Below are 13900 nucleotides of genomic sequence, written 5' to 3'. Positions count from 1 at the left end.
CTGCCTCGATTGCTTCTTGACTTGCACTCCAAGTTCTCTGGATCACGTTCGTTCCAAAAATCACGCTCCCGAAGGTTTCATTCCGTTTGGACTCCGTTTGATATTCCTTTTCTTCGAAATACTGAAATAGGCAAAAAACAACAATACGGGCTGGGCCTCCTGTTAGTAGGTTAGTCCCAAAAATGATATAAATGTGTAAAATAAAGCCCATAAACATCCAAATGGGTTAATATAATAGCATGGAACAATCAAAAATTATAGATACCTTGGAGACGTATCAAGCATCCCCAAGCTTAATTCCTGCTCGTCCTCGAGTAGATAAATGATAAAAACAGAATTTTTGATGAGGAATGCTACCTAGCATAATTCTCAATGTAATTTTCTTTATTGTGGCATGAATGTTCAGATCCAAATGATTCAAAATAAAAGTTCACATTGACATAAGAAATAGTAGCACTTCAAGCATACTAATCAAAGCAATCATGTCTTCTCAAAATAACATGGCTAAAGAAAGTTCATCCCTACAAAATCATATAGTTAGGCTATGCTTCATTTTCGTCACACAAAGATGTTCCCAAATTCTACACCCTCGATGACAAGCCAAGCAATTGTTTCATACTTAAATAATCTCAAACTTTTTCAACCTTCACGCAATACATAAGCGTGAGCCATGGATATAGCACTATGGACGGAATAGAATATGATGATGGGGATTGTGTGGAGAAGACAAAAAAGGAGAAAGTATCACATTGACGAGGATAATCAACGGGCTATGGAGATGCCCATCAATTGATGTCAACATGAGGAGTAGGGATTGCCATTCAACGGATGCACTAGAGCTATAAATGAATGAAAGCGCAACAAAAGAAAACTAGTGGGTGCATCCAACTTGCTTGCTCACGAAGACCTAGGTCATTTGAGGAAGCCCATCGTAGGAATATACAAGCCAAGTTCTATAATGAAAAATTCCCACTAGTATATGAAAGTGACAACATATGAGACTCACTATATGAAAAACATGGTGCTACTTTGAAGCACAAGATATGAGACTCACTATATGAAGGACATGGTGCTACTTTGAAGTACAAGTGTGGAAAAAGAGATAGTAACATTGCCCCCTTTTATTTATTTTTATTTTTTTATTTTTTTTCTTTCTTCTTTTTTTCTTTTTATTTTTTTCATTTTTTTCTTTAGCCTTTCTTTTTTTCCGGCCTTTCTTTTTTTTCTTTTCTTTTCTTTGGGACAATGCTCTAATAATGATGATCATCACACTTTTATTTATTACAACATATGAATTACAACTCGAAACTAGTACAAGATATGACTCTATATGAATGCCTCCGGCGGTGTATCGGGATGGTGCAATGAATCAAGAGTGACATGTATGAAAAATTATGCATGGTGGCTTTCTCACCAATACGATGTCAACTACATGATCATGCAATGGCAATATGACAAAAGTAATGTATGTCATGATGATGATGAACGGAACGGTGGAAAGTTGCATGGAAATATATCTCGGAATGGCTATGGAAATGCCATAATAGGTAGGTATGGTGGCTGTTTTGAGGAAGATATAAGGAGGTTTATGTGTGATAGAGCGTATCGTATCACGGGTTTGGATGCACCGGCGAAGTTTGCACCAACTCTCAAGGTGAGAAAGGGCAATGCACGGTATCGAAGAGGCTAGCAATGGTGGAAAGGTAAAAGTGCGTATGATCCATGGACTCAACATTAGTCAAAAGAACTCATATACTTATTACAAAAATTTAGAAGTCATCAAAAATCTAGCACTACGTGCATGCTCCTAGTGGGATAGATTGGTAGGAAAAGACCATCGCTCGTCCCCGACCGCCACTCATAAGGATGCACAAGCCAGGTACACTTCATGTTCCAAATTTGTTACCCAACTTTAACCATACGTGCATGCTACGGGACTTGCTAACTTCAACACAAGCATTCTTTAAATTCATAATCACCCAACTAGCATGACTTTAATATCACTACCTCCATATCTCAAAACAATTATCAAGTATCAAATTGATCATAGCATCCAATTCACTTCCTATGATAGTTTTTATTATACCCAACTTTGATGCCTACCATTCTAGGACCAATTTTATAATAATAGAAAATACCATGCTGTTATAAAAGACTCTCAAAATAATATAAGTGAACCATGAGAGACTAGAAATTTCTACAAAATTAAGTTACCACCGTGCTCTAAAAGATATAAGTGAAGCACTAGAGCAAAAACTATCTAGCTCAAAAGATTTAAGTGAACCACATAGAGTATTCTAGCAAATTCTAATAAAGTAGGCTTCTCCCAAAAGGTGTGTACAGCAAGTATGATTGTTGTAAACTAAAAATCAAAAACTAATATCATACAAGACGCTCCAAGCAAAACACATATCATGTGGCGAATAAAAATATAGCTCCAAGTAAAGTTACCAATAAACGAAGACGAAAGAGGTGATGTCTTCCCAGGGCATCCCCAAGCTTAGGCTTTTGGCTATTCTTGAATATCTTGGGGTGCCATGGGCATCCCCAAGCTTAGGATTTTGCCACTCCTTATTCCATAGTCCATCAAATCTTTACCCAAAACTTGAAACTTCACAACACAAAACTCAACAGGAAATCTTATAAGATCCGTTAGTGAAAGAAAACAAAAACACCACATAAGGTACTGTAATGAACTCATTCTTTATTTATTTTGGTGTTAAACCTACTGTATTCCAAGTTCTCTATGGTTCATACCACTTAATACTAGCCATAGATGCATCAAAATAAGCAAACAACACACGAAAAACAGAATCTGTCAAAAACAGAATAGTCTGTAGTAATCTGTAACTAACGCAAACTTATGGAACTCTAAAACTCCTACCAAAGTAGGAAGTCCTGGAAAATTTGTCTACTGATCAGAAGCAAAAAGTATCAACGCAAAAGCACGTTTTTGTGATTTAACAAAACTAATTTCGTGTGTGCAAAGTTTCTGTTTTTCAGCAGAATCAAATTAACTATCATCATAGGTTATCCTATAGGTTCTACTTGGCACAAACACTAATTAAAACATAAAAACACATATAAACAGAAAGTAGATGCAAAATTTATTACTAAATAGAAAGAAAAACAAAAAACACAAATAAAATTGGGTTGCTTCCCAACTAGCGCTATCGTTTAACGCCCCTAGCTAGGCATAAAAGCGAAGATAGATCTAAGTAGTGCCATCTTTAATTTTCAGTTTTTTAGCCGAGTCATGTTTGAATCCGGGAGGTTCTTTATGTTTCCCTTCATACTTGGAAATTTTTAGATCTAAAGAATCCAATCGCTTATTGCAAAGAGTAATCAACATATTCATGCGGTGAAGATTTCCGCTAACACTTTTAAGAGGCTTGTCGGTGTCAAAACTGGCGGATCTCGGGTAGGCGGTCCCGATCTGTGCGTCAAGGCTGGTGGTAACAAGAACTAAGGGACACGGGTGTTTCCCCAGGTTCGGGCCCTCTCAATGGAGGTAAAACCCTACTTCCTGCTTGATTAATATTGATGATATGGGTAGTACAAGAGTAGATCTACCACGAGATCGTAGAGGCAAAACCCTAGGAGCTAGCCTATGATGGTATGAATGTAATTGTGATCGGTCTTCTAGGGACCAACCTCTCCGGTTTATATAGACCCCGGAGAGGGCTAGGGTTTACATAGAGTCGGTTACAAGGAAGGAAATATAATATCCGGATCGCCAAGCTTGCCTTCCACGCCAAGGAAAGTCCCATCCGGACACGGGCCGAAGTCTTGAGTCTTGTATCTTCACGCTTCAATAGTCTGGACGTTGTACACAGTCCGGCTGTCCGGATGCCCCCTAATCTAGGACTCCCTCAGTAGCCCCTGAACCAGGCTTCAATGACGATGAGTCCGGCGCGCAGTATTGCTTCGGCATTGCAAGGCGGGTTCCTCCTCCGAATACTCCAAAGTAATCATCGAACACTCAAATCGTGTCCGGATCTCAAAAAATGATCTTCGCATACCACCGTAGAGAGAATGATATGTCACAAATGCAATCTGCTGACAACTTTTCCTTATGACGTGACATGTTATTATGATCGGATCCATTATTCGAACCGTTTCCACACAACCAGCTACAAACGCATATCACGAGGCGGTTTTCGTGACATGTCTTGTCAAAGCAGAGATCGTGTCCCCTTATTACGGGATTCTCATCAATACGGGCATGGATAATCTAACTGTGCCTTTAACTGTGGCGCTTGGGAAACCAGCGATTCCCAACGGGCAAGTGGGGAGGCGCACCGCTTCCGGCGCCTCTATAATGGGATAAGATTCCCCCATTTTCACCCACGCCTTCTTCCTCCTTTGCCCACTCTTGCCCCCTCGAGCTCCAGCGCCCAAGCCCAAGTCTTCCCCACACAGCTAAACATGTCCGGAGCAGGAGGCAAGTGGGTGGCTTCCATCGTCAAGGAGGAACACATCACCAATCTTCGGGCGGCTGGATACTTGGCCGCGGACATAGCGCACCTTCTACCAGACGCCGGGCAGGTCATTCCAACCCTAGGACCCCACGAGAGGGTCGTATTCGTCGCCCAGTTCGTCCGTGGACTGGGATTCCCACTCCATCCCTTCATCCGCGGGCTTATGTTCTACTACGGGCTAGATTTTCATGATCTAGCCCCGAATTTCGTCCTCAACATCTCGACGTTCATCGTCGTGTGCGAGGCCTTCCTCCGCATCTGGCCTCACTTCAGCCTATGGCTGCAAACTTTCTGTGTGAAGCCGAAGGTGGTAAGAGGCCAACAGGCGGAGTGCGGAGGGGCCATGGTGGGCCGAATGCCCAACGTCACATGGCTCGACAGCTCCTTTGTGGAGACCGTAAAAGGATGGCAATCGGGGTGATTCTACATCACCAAGCCGCGCAGCGCCAACTGGGCGGCAGCCCTTGAGTTCCCATCCGTAGCCCCCATGCGGCTCACCCCCTGGGAGAGGAAGGGCCTGTCCTGGGGTGATTCTGCCGAGCTGGCCGGACTCCAAACATGCGTCAAGAGCATGAAGGACAAGAACATCAAGCTGGTCAACGTGATCCAGGTCATGCTCTGTAACGCCCCGAGCCCGACGCTCCAGAAGACTTCCAGCTATTCCGAGTTTCGCCGTGCGATGTATTTGTTTGTTGCATTCTTCTTAGCATCATTTGCATTGCATCATGTCATCATGCCATCATGTCATTTAATTTTTAAAACTCTTCTAAATAAATTGTATGGATCTTCGATCCATTTAAATCGAGGGAAGGGTGACTTCTCTTTATAACATATCTTCCAATATTAGGGAGCTATAATAAAATTATTCCATTTATTTGGAATTAACCATAACCCACTTGCAAAATATCCCATGCCGTTGTTATCTCAATTCTTGGTCTCCAACCTTGCCATAATTCTTTTACCATTTTCCGGAGCTCCACCAAAAATCCGAACATTTTTGGACCTTCCCAACCCTCACTTCTTATTCAAACCATTTGAATTTAAATCAAATGAGTTTGAATTTAAATCTTTCAATCATGGCCTTTCTATTTTTCTTGGAACGAGCATATTTTTGCGAGTCCGGGAAAATTATCCCCATGCGCAAATCTTTTCCTAACCCTCTCTTTCTTTTCCTCTCTCTATTTCTTTTCTGCTAAAAAATTAGAGGGAGAGAGAAGAGGGAGACAGTCCAGGCCAGCCCACCTCTTCAGCCCACCATCCGCAGCCCAGCTCCTCCATGGCCCAAGGCCCAGCTCGCCCCAACCCTTAACCCTAGCGAGCATCTCCCCTCGTACCCCCACTCCATCCCTCTCGTTCCCTCGCGCCGCCACTCACACACGCACATTACCAGGGAGAGCCCAGCGCTCGATCCCCTCCTCCCTCGTGGCACCGTCGCAGAGAGAGAGAGAAAGGAGCGCCACGCCCTCGTCCCGTCCCCTGGCCTCCTCCTCGTCACCTGCATCCGCCGCCAGCCACCGCAGAACCAGGCCGCTGCCGCGCCATCCCGCCTCCTCCTTGTCCAACTCCGGTGGCTCCACACCTGCATCTCCACCGGTGCCATCAGTCCCCGTCGCCCGAGCGCTCGAGGAGAGGAGCTCCTCGTGCACCTGCGCCTGCATCCGTCGTCCTCTGTGCCCAGCAGGAGCCCCGTGCCGCTCGTCCCCTCCGTTTGGCCGGAGTTCGTCGGAGCCCCAGCACTGGCCACCTTGCACCCGCGAGGACCACCACCTCCAGCACGACACTGCCTCCTCTGTGCTTGCCCCACTGCTGCCGTGTTGCTCCTCACCCGCACGCCCCTTGCCGCCTCCTTCGCTGGTGGCGACCACCAGGAGCTCCACCAGGAGCCCAGAGTACCCTGCCTCCTCGATCGCTTCAAGTCCCCGCCGTCAAGCTCCATGCCACTACCCCTGCTTCCCTTTGAGCCCTCCTCTGCGTCACTCGCTCAGGCTACCAGCAGCCTTAGCATGCCAAGGCCGAACCCAGTGCCGCATCTTACTCAGCCTGCTGTTCCATCGCCTCCTTGCTGCTGCCAAACGAGGCCCTGGTGTTCCTTCGTTTTGGACCGACAAGACCCGGACTCCGAACGCCAAGTACAACTACGAACCCGAAGACCTCGGATGCATCAAGTTCCTCTACGACCTGTGTACATCTACCGTCGCCCGAAGACCCGTGTACCACGAGCGCCAAGTTCGACTACCGCACGGTTACGCCAAGTTCATCTACGGAACGTGTACAACTACTTCCACTACCTCTGCCGTGAACAACTACTTCCACTACGACCGTCCCGAGAACGTCTACTTCCCTCGACGATTTTGAACCGCCCCGAAACGCACGCTTCAAAGGTATAACGACGAGACGACCGCCCGTGTATGAATGTGTGTTGTATGAGATGCTCGTGTTTGCACTGTGCCCGTTTGTCTTTGCACGTTCCTCGTTTGCCATGCCGCCGTCATGTGGGACACCCGGTATCTCAATCTCTTGTGTGTTCCACACATCCGCACACTTCTCTTTTGCATCGGTATCTCAATCGAGTTACCGGGATCGAAATGTTGCCGTGGCATCATTTTCGGATTCGTTGCCGTGGCACCCGTTTCGTTCCGCCATGGTGACCAAATGCTCCTTATCATCTTCATGTCAACATTTTCATAAAATTGCATAAACTTGCACATGTCATCCGCATCATGATAACAACATTAAAATGCTTAAAATTGTTGTTTGCGTTAAATTGCTAAATGTCATATGGCGATTTTCTGGAATTGTTGTTTGTGTTTCCGGCCTCATTTAAACTTGCCTAAATAGGTAGTTTAATTATGTTTCACCTCTTGCCATGTTTGACAACATTTAATATTGTTGGTTAGCATAAACGAGAGCGAACTAAATGATTGAATGTGGTGTTTCGTCAATATGCAACTCATTGCATATTGAGCTCCACTTAACTTGTAGTGTTGTTTGTGCATATTGTCATGCCATGCCTCTTTAACCTGCACGTGCATCATACTTGATTGTGCATCATGACATGTTTATGCTTGTGTGTTTACTATGTTGTTTGCTTCTTTCCGGTTTGCTTCTCTCGTTAGCTTCGGTTTCGTTCCGGAGTTGTGAGGATTCGTTCGACTACGTTCGTTTGTCTTCTTCATGGACTTGTTCTTCTTCCTAGCGGGATTTCAGGCAAGATGACCATTACCCTTGATATCACTTCTATCTTTGCTTGCTAGTTGCTTCGTTCTATCTCTATGCTGTGCTACCTATCACTTGCTTTACCATGCCTCCCAAATTGCCATGTCAGGCTCTAACCTTTTCTCCCTTCCAGCAAACCGTTGTTTTGCTATGTTACCGCTTTGGCTCAGCCCCTCTTATAGCATTGTTAGTTGCAGGTGAAGTTCAAGATTGCTCCATGATGGACAGGATTATTTTGGGATATCACAATATCTCTTATTTAATTAATGCATCTATATACTTGGTAAAGGGTGGAAGACTCGGCCTTATGCCTGGTGTTTTGTTCCACTCTTCCCGCCCTAGTTTCCGTCATACCGGTGTTATGTTCCCGGATTTTGCGTTCCTTACGCGGTTGGGTGATTTATGGGACCCCCTTGACAGTTCGCTTTGAATAAAACTCCTCCAGCAAGGCCCAACCTTGGTTTTACCATTTGCCTACCTAAGCCTTTTTCCCTTGGGTTCTGCAGACTCAAGGGTCATCTTTACTTTAACCCCCCGGGCCAGTGCTCCTTCGAGTGTTGGTCCGAAATGAGCAGCCTGCGGGGCCACCTCGGGGCAACTTGAGGGCTGGTTTTACTCGTAGCTTGACTTATCCGGTGTGCCCTGAGAACGAGGTACGTGCGACTCCTATCGGGATTTGTCGGCACATCGCGCGGCTTTGCTGGTCTTGTTTTACCATTGTCGAAATGTCTTGCGAACCGGGATTCCAAGGCTGATCGGGTCTTCCCGGGAGAAGTTATATCCTTCATTGACCGTGAGAGCTTGTGATGGGCTAAGTTGGGACACCCCTGCAGGGTATAATCTTTTGAAAGCTGTGCCTGCGGTTATAGGCAGATGGGAATTTGTTAATGTCCGGTTGTAGATAACTTGACACCAGATACGAATTAAAACGCATCAACCGCGTGTGTAGCCGTGATGGTCTCTTTTCGGCGGAGTCCGGGAAGTGAACATGGTTTTGGGTTATGTTTGACGTAAGTAGGAGTTCAGGATCACTTCTTGATCATTGCTAGTTCACGACCGTTCCTTTTGCTCTCTTCTCGCTCTTATTTGCGTATGTTAGCCACCATATATGCTTAGTCACTGCTGCAACCTCACCACTTTACCACTTCCTACCCATAAGCTTAAATAGTCTTGATCTCGCGGGTTTTGAGATTGCTGAGTCCTCGTGACTCACTAGATACTATCACAAAAGTTGCAGGTGCGGATGAAACCAGTGCAGGTGATGCAATCAAGCTCAGATGGGAGCTCAACAAAGATCTTGGTCGTTGCTATGTTTCATTTCATGTTGATCAGTAGTGGACCCCAGTTGGGACGATCGGAGATCTAGCAGTTGGGTTATCTTCTTTTCTTTTGGCTTCGTCCGTAGTCGGACTATATGTGTGTACTCTGAATGATGTATGATTTATTATATGTTCATTGTGTGAAGTGGCGATTGTAAGCCAACTCTTTATCCCATTCTTATTCATTACATGGGATTGTGTGAAGATGACCCTTCTTGCGACAAAACCACAATGCGGTTATGCCTCTAAGTCATGCTTCGACATGTGGGAGATATAGCCGCATCGTGCGTGTTACAAGTTGGTAATCAGAGCAATCCCCGACTTAGGAGCCCCTGCTTGATTGTTTGCTGGCGTTGTTGAGTCTAGAACAAAAATGTTTTGAGTCTTAGGATTATATATATCGGAGAGTAGGATTCTTTTTACTCCTCAGTCCCTTCGTCGCTCTGGTGAGGTCTCCTGACGTAGATGTTTTGACTTTCCTCTCCTCAAATTTCACTAAAAATTTTTAGGATCACGCGGGTATCTTGGAATCGTTCCGATGGTTTTGTGACGAGAACATTGTTCTTGGTGCCTCCTGTCTATTATGTGGCATTGACCCGGGGAGTTGAGCTCCGAGGTGTTGTCGTCACAATTTTATCGTTGCAGTTCTGGAATACCTGAGTTTTGCCGACATCAAAAATCTCTTTTATGCAGTTGTTGGTGAGATAACCTCGACGCCACCCAATACTGGGGCGGGAGTTCAGGAGTATTGCCATAACTCGTATAACGGATGCTTTTCGAAGGTTGAGGTACATGATTTCCTAAGGTTTCTTAGTTATGTGTTGACGGATGGATACAGCTTGGATGTAGGTATTGTTAGTTTTGGGTGAGATATATATTGCTTCCCCTGTATCCCCAACACCAGATTGCATAACCAGAAAGTTTCGGGAGTTTTATAGGTGGGAATTCAAGTAGCTCCTAGAATATCTTTTCGACAGATGCATGATATGAGATTGGGGTTCGACGTCTAGTGGTCCGCTTTTCCACGGTCGTTTTTACAGTGGTCTCGTTGTGTCTTAAAGAACCCTTGGCTATGCTGGTTCGGGGACACTTCATATGTCATGTGCATTGCCTTGTACATGATGGTGCTGTACGATTGAGCCCGTGTGGGCCCCACCACGGAAACTTCGGACAGAATCTCTATCATATGTTTGTTCCGGCTTATTCTGCAAGCCAAATCCTTTGTTTTGTTTTATTTGTGGTATTTGAGTTGCTTCGAAGTCAAATGTTGAATCCATACCTTCCCTAAATGGTGTTCTCATATTGTTATGTGAATACTAATCCTTCTTCATCATCGAGATTGTCATGTCAATTCTTTCCGACCGGCGTGCTTCTCTTCAAGTGGATCCGAACATTTCAACATTCGCAAGATCAATTCTAAGTTTTCTCAATGGCATCCATTCCATCTGCCCCAAGTTGCCTTTGTTTTTCCCGCCCTCCCACCCTTTTTCTTCAAGGACTCAGATTTCTTAATCGGGTATTCATTTTATTGATGGGAAGTCTCTCCATTCTTTTCCGTCAATGTTCTTATCCGGTGATTCTCAGGAAGATACTAACGGAGCTTCAAGTTTATTATTCTTCATCTCTTTTCTTCTCCGGTGGATTTAACTCAAGCTTTCGGTGTTGATCATATCCTTATCCTTGCTCAAATGCTATCCCATGCCGGCGCCTCTCATAATTGTTCACCTCTCTCTATTCTTATTCGGAGTGCTCAAGATATCTCGGAAGATTCGTGTTTCCATTCTCAATCAGTTCAAGCTATTTTGAGATTATTATCTCATTCAAGTCATTTAATTCAACCGGCGCAATCTCCCCTTTCAATCAATAGTTCAACGGTGTTTTCCTTTTGAGTGGGCCCTAACCCACAGGTCTTTTCCCAGGATCTTACCCGACTCTTTTATTTTTTGGAGCTATTCCAAATTCTTTTCAAGTGTGACGTAAGAATGGATCCCATCAGTCACATGCCTTCTCCAAGATCGCTTTCAAATTGTTTCATTGTTGGCTCAACCTCTTTGTTTTTTTTTCATTCTTCCGGAGTGTCTCAACAATTCATGGTGGTGTTTCTCGTTGTCATTCTCGGATTTTGAAGACCGAATAAGGATTTCTCTTAAATCTTGGTCCATTCTCTTAAAGATTAATGGTTCTAGCTTGATGCCATCCTCTCATAATTGCTTTCGATTGTGAGAATTCTTTTCACCCATCCGGAGCAATTCAGGAGTCTTTACAGTTTGATTCTCCGGAGCCCATCTTCTCAGAATTATTCATTCTCAGTCTTAGCTTTCAGCTCTCATTCTTCAATTCTTCCGGTGCATCGTTCAAATACCCTCTAATCAGTTCATGATCTCTTCCTTCTCATGTATCTAAATCCCTTCAAGTATCTTCATTCGTTTTCCAATTCTTCCCGGTGAATTGTGCCTTTGCTACTTTCATTTTCAATTCTTTCGGTGATTCGTTCAAGAGTTCTCTTCCTTTGTTATCATATCAACTCATTCGTTGTTTCCAAATCCCACCGGTGGTTCCATCAATAGCTTCTCAAGTTTACGCTATATCTCTCTTAATTCTTTCTACAAGAATAAGTAGTATGCCAAATCCATTGCTTGTCATCAATTTAATTTGATGAAGGATAAGCATACAATAAATCTTATTCTTATTTCCTCTAGGTGATTCAATTCTTTTCTTCCGGAGATTGTTCATGATGAAGTAATTCTCGGCTCTAGTGTTTCATCTTTTCCTTTTCCGGAGTTCCAAGTTTTCTCGGTTATATCGTCGCGAAGCTCCATCTAAATCATTGCAAGGATTCACCTTGTGTTTTCAACTTCTCTTTCTTTTTATCATCCTTTTATTACCGGAGTTCTCCATGGAGGCTCTACATGATGGTTCATCAAGGATTTAATTCCTTCTCGAAGTGTTCATCGAGATTCTTTTCAGAGGAGTTCAAGCATTCTTCATCTTGCATTCCAAAGTGCAATTCTCCTACCTTATCTTTTGAGATGGTGTAATATCATTCTTGACAATTTCCTCCATGTTTCATGATTCATATGTTGTCAAGAATGAGGTATTTTAAATCCATCCATCTCTTCATTGGAGTTATCTTGGTATAGATTTCACCTAAAGCCTTCCTTAAGGAATGTTGTATTGTGGTGCTTATCAATGATCCAAGTTTTCTCCTATCCTCTCGGTGAAAGTAGTTTTCATCTTTTCGATGATCTCAAGCAAGCAATTGTTTCAGTTAGTGGCCGGTTGTCACCTCATAATTTTGAGATGTTTTCCATAAGTCCACTACAAGCTTATTCGTTTCGTTGTTGGTTTTCCAACAACTCCGCTCTAACCTTCTTGCAAGGATGCTTTCCAAATTCAGTTGTGTTAGAAGTTATCATTTTCTTCACCATTATGTTATTCCAATGATCTATCTTCTATTCTTTCTTTCGGGACCATTGTGATGTTGCTCTCTTCACTCCTCTTCTCGTATTGAGGATCATGTTCTTTTCGTGCATATCCATTTAACCGAAGTGTTGTGTCACCTCTTCAAGTTCTTTTTCATCGTATCAAGTCTTGCATCTCTTTTCAACCGGAGTGTTTTCCAAATTTGATCTTCCTTGTTCCTTGTTTATCTTGTTTCAACCAGAGTGGTTCCAATTCCTTCTTGTCCATTGTACTCGTCATTCATAGCTTTGCAACCTCCAAGGTTCACATGATGTTCCTTGTTTCTATTTTCTACTGCAGTGCTCTCAATTGTGTTCAACTCCATTGTGTTCTCTCTTTCAACTTTTCAATCTCTCAAGGTTCGTGGTTTCACTCTTTTGTCGAAGAAGCAACTTAGTTTTACCTCTTCTCTTCCTCTTCCGCTTCCCTCCGGTGCCATCCTAGATCTCGGGACGAGATCCTCTTGTAGTGGTGGAGTGTTGTAACGCCCCGAGCCCGACGCTCCAGAAGACTTCCAGCTATTCCGAGTTTCGCTGTGCGATGTATTTGTTTGTTGCATTCTTCTTAGCATCATTTGCATTGCATCATGTCATTTAATTTTTAAAACTCTTCTAAATAAATTGTATGGATCTTCGATCCATTTAAATCGAGGGAAGGGTGACTTCTCTTTATAACATATCTTCCAATATTAGGGAGCTATAATAAAATTATTCCATTTATTTGGAATTAACCATAACCCACTTGCAAAATATCCCATGCCGTTGTTATCTCAATTCTTGGTCTCCAACCTTGCCATAATTCTTTTACCATTTTTCGGAGCTCCACCAAAAATCCGAACATTTTTGGACCTTCCCAACCCTCACTCTTATTCAAACCATTCGAATTTAAATCAAATGAGTTTGAATTTAAATCTTTCAATCATGGCCTTTCTATTTTTCTTGGAACGAGCATATTTTTGCGAGTCCGGGAAAATTATCCCCATGCGCAAATCTTTCCCTAACCCTCTCTTTCTTTTCCTCTCTCTATTTCTTTTCTGCTAAAAAATTAGAGGGACAGAGAAAAGAGAGACAGCCCAGGCCAGCCCACCTCTTCAGCCCACCATCCGCAGCCCAGCTCCTCCATGGCCCAAGGCCCAGCTCGCCCCAACCCTTAACCCTAGCGAGCATCTCCCCTCGTACCCCCACTCCATCCCTCTCGTTCCCTCGCGCCGCCACTCACACACGCACATCGCCAGGGAGAGCCCAGCGCTCGATCCCCTCCTCCCTCGTTGCGCCGTTGCAGAGAGAGAGAGAGGGGCGCCACGCCCTTGTCCCGTCCCCTCGGCCTCCTCCTCATCGCCTGCATCCGCCGCCAGCCACCGCAGAACCAGGCCGCTGCCGCGCCATCCCGCCTCCTCCTTGTCCAACTCCGGTGGCTCCACAC

This window comes from Triticum aestivum, chromosome 7B (genome assembly GCF_018294505.1).
Source record: "Triticum aestivum cultivar Chinese Spring chromosome 7B, IWGSC CS RefSeq v2.1, whole genome shotgun sequence".
NCBI lineage: Eukaryota > Viridiplantae > Streptophyta > Magnoliopsida > Poales > Poaceae > Triticum > Triticum aestivum.
This window is presented reverse-complemented; position numbering follows the sequence as displayed.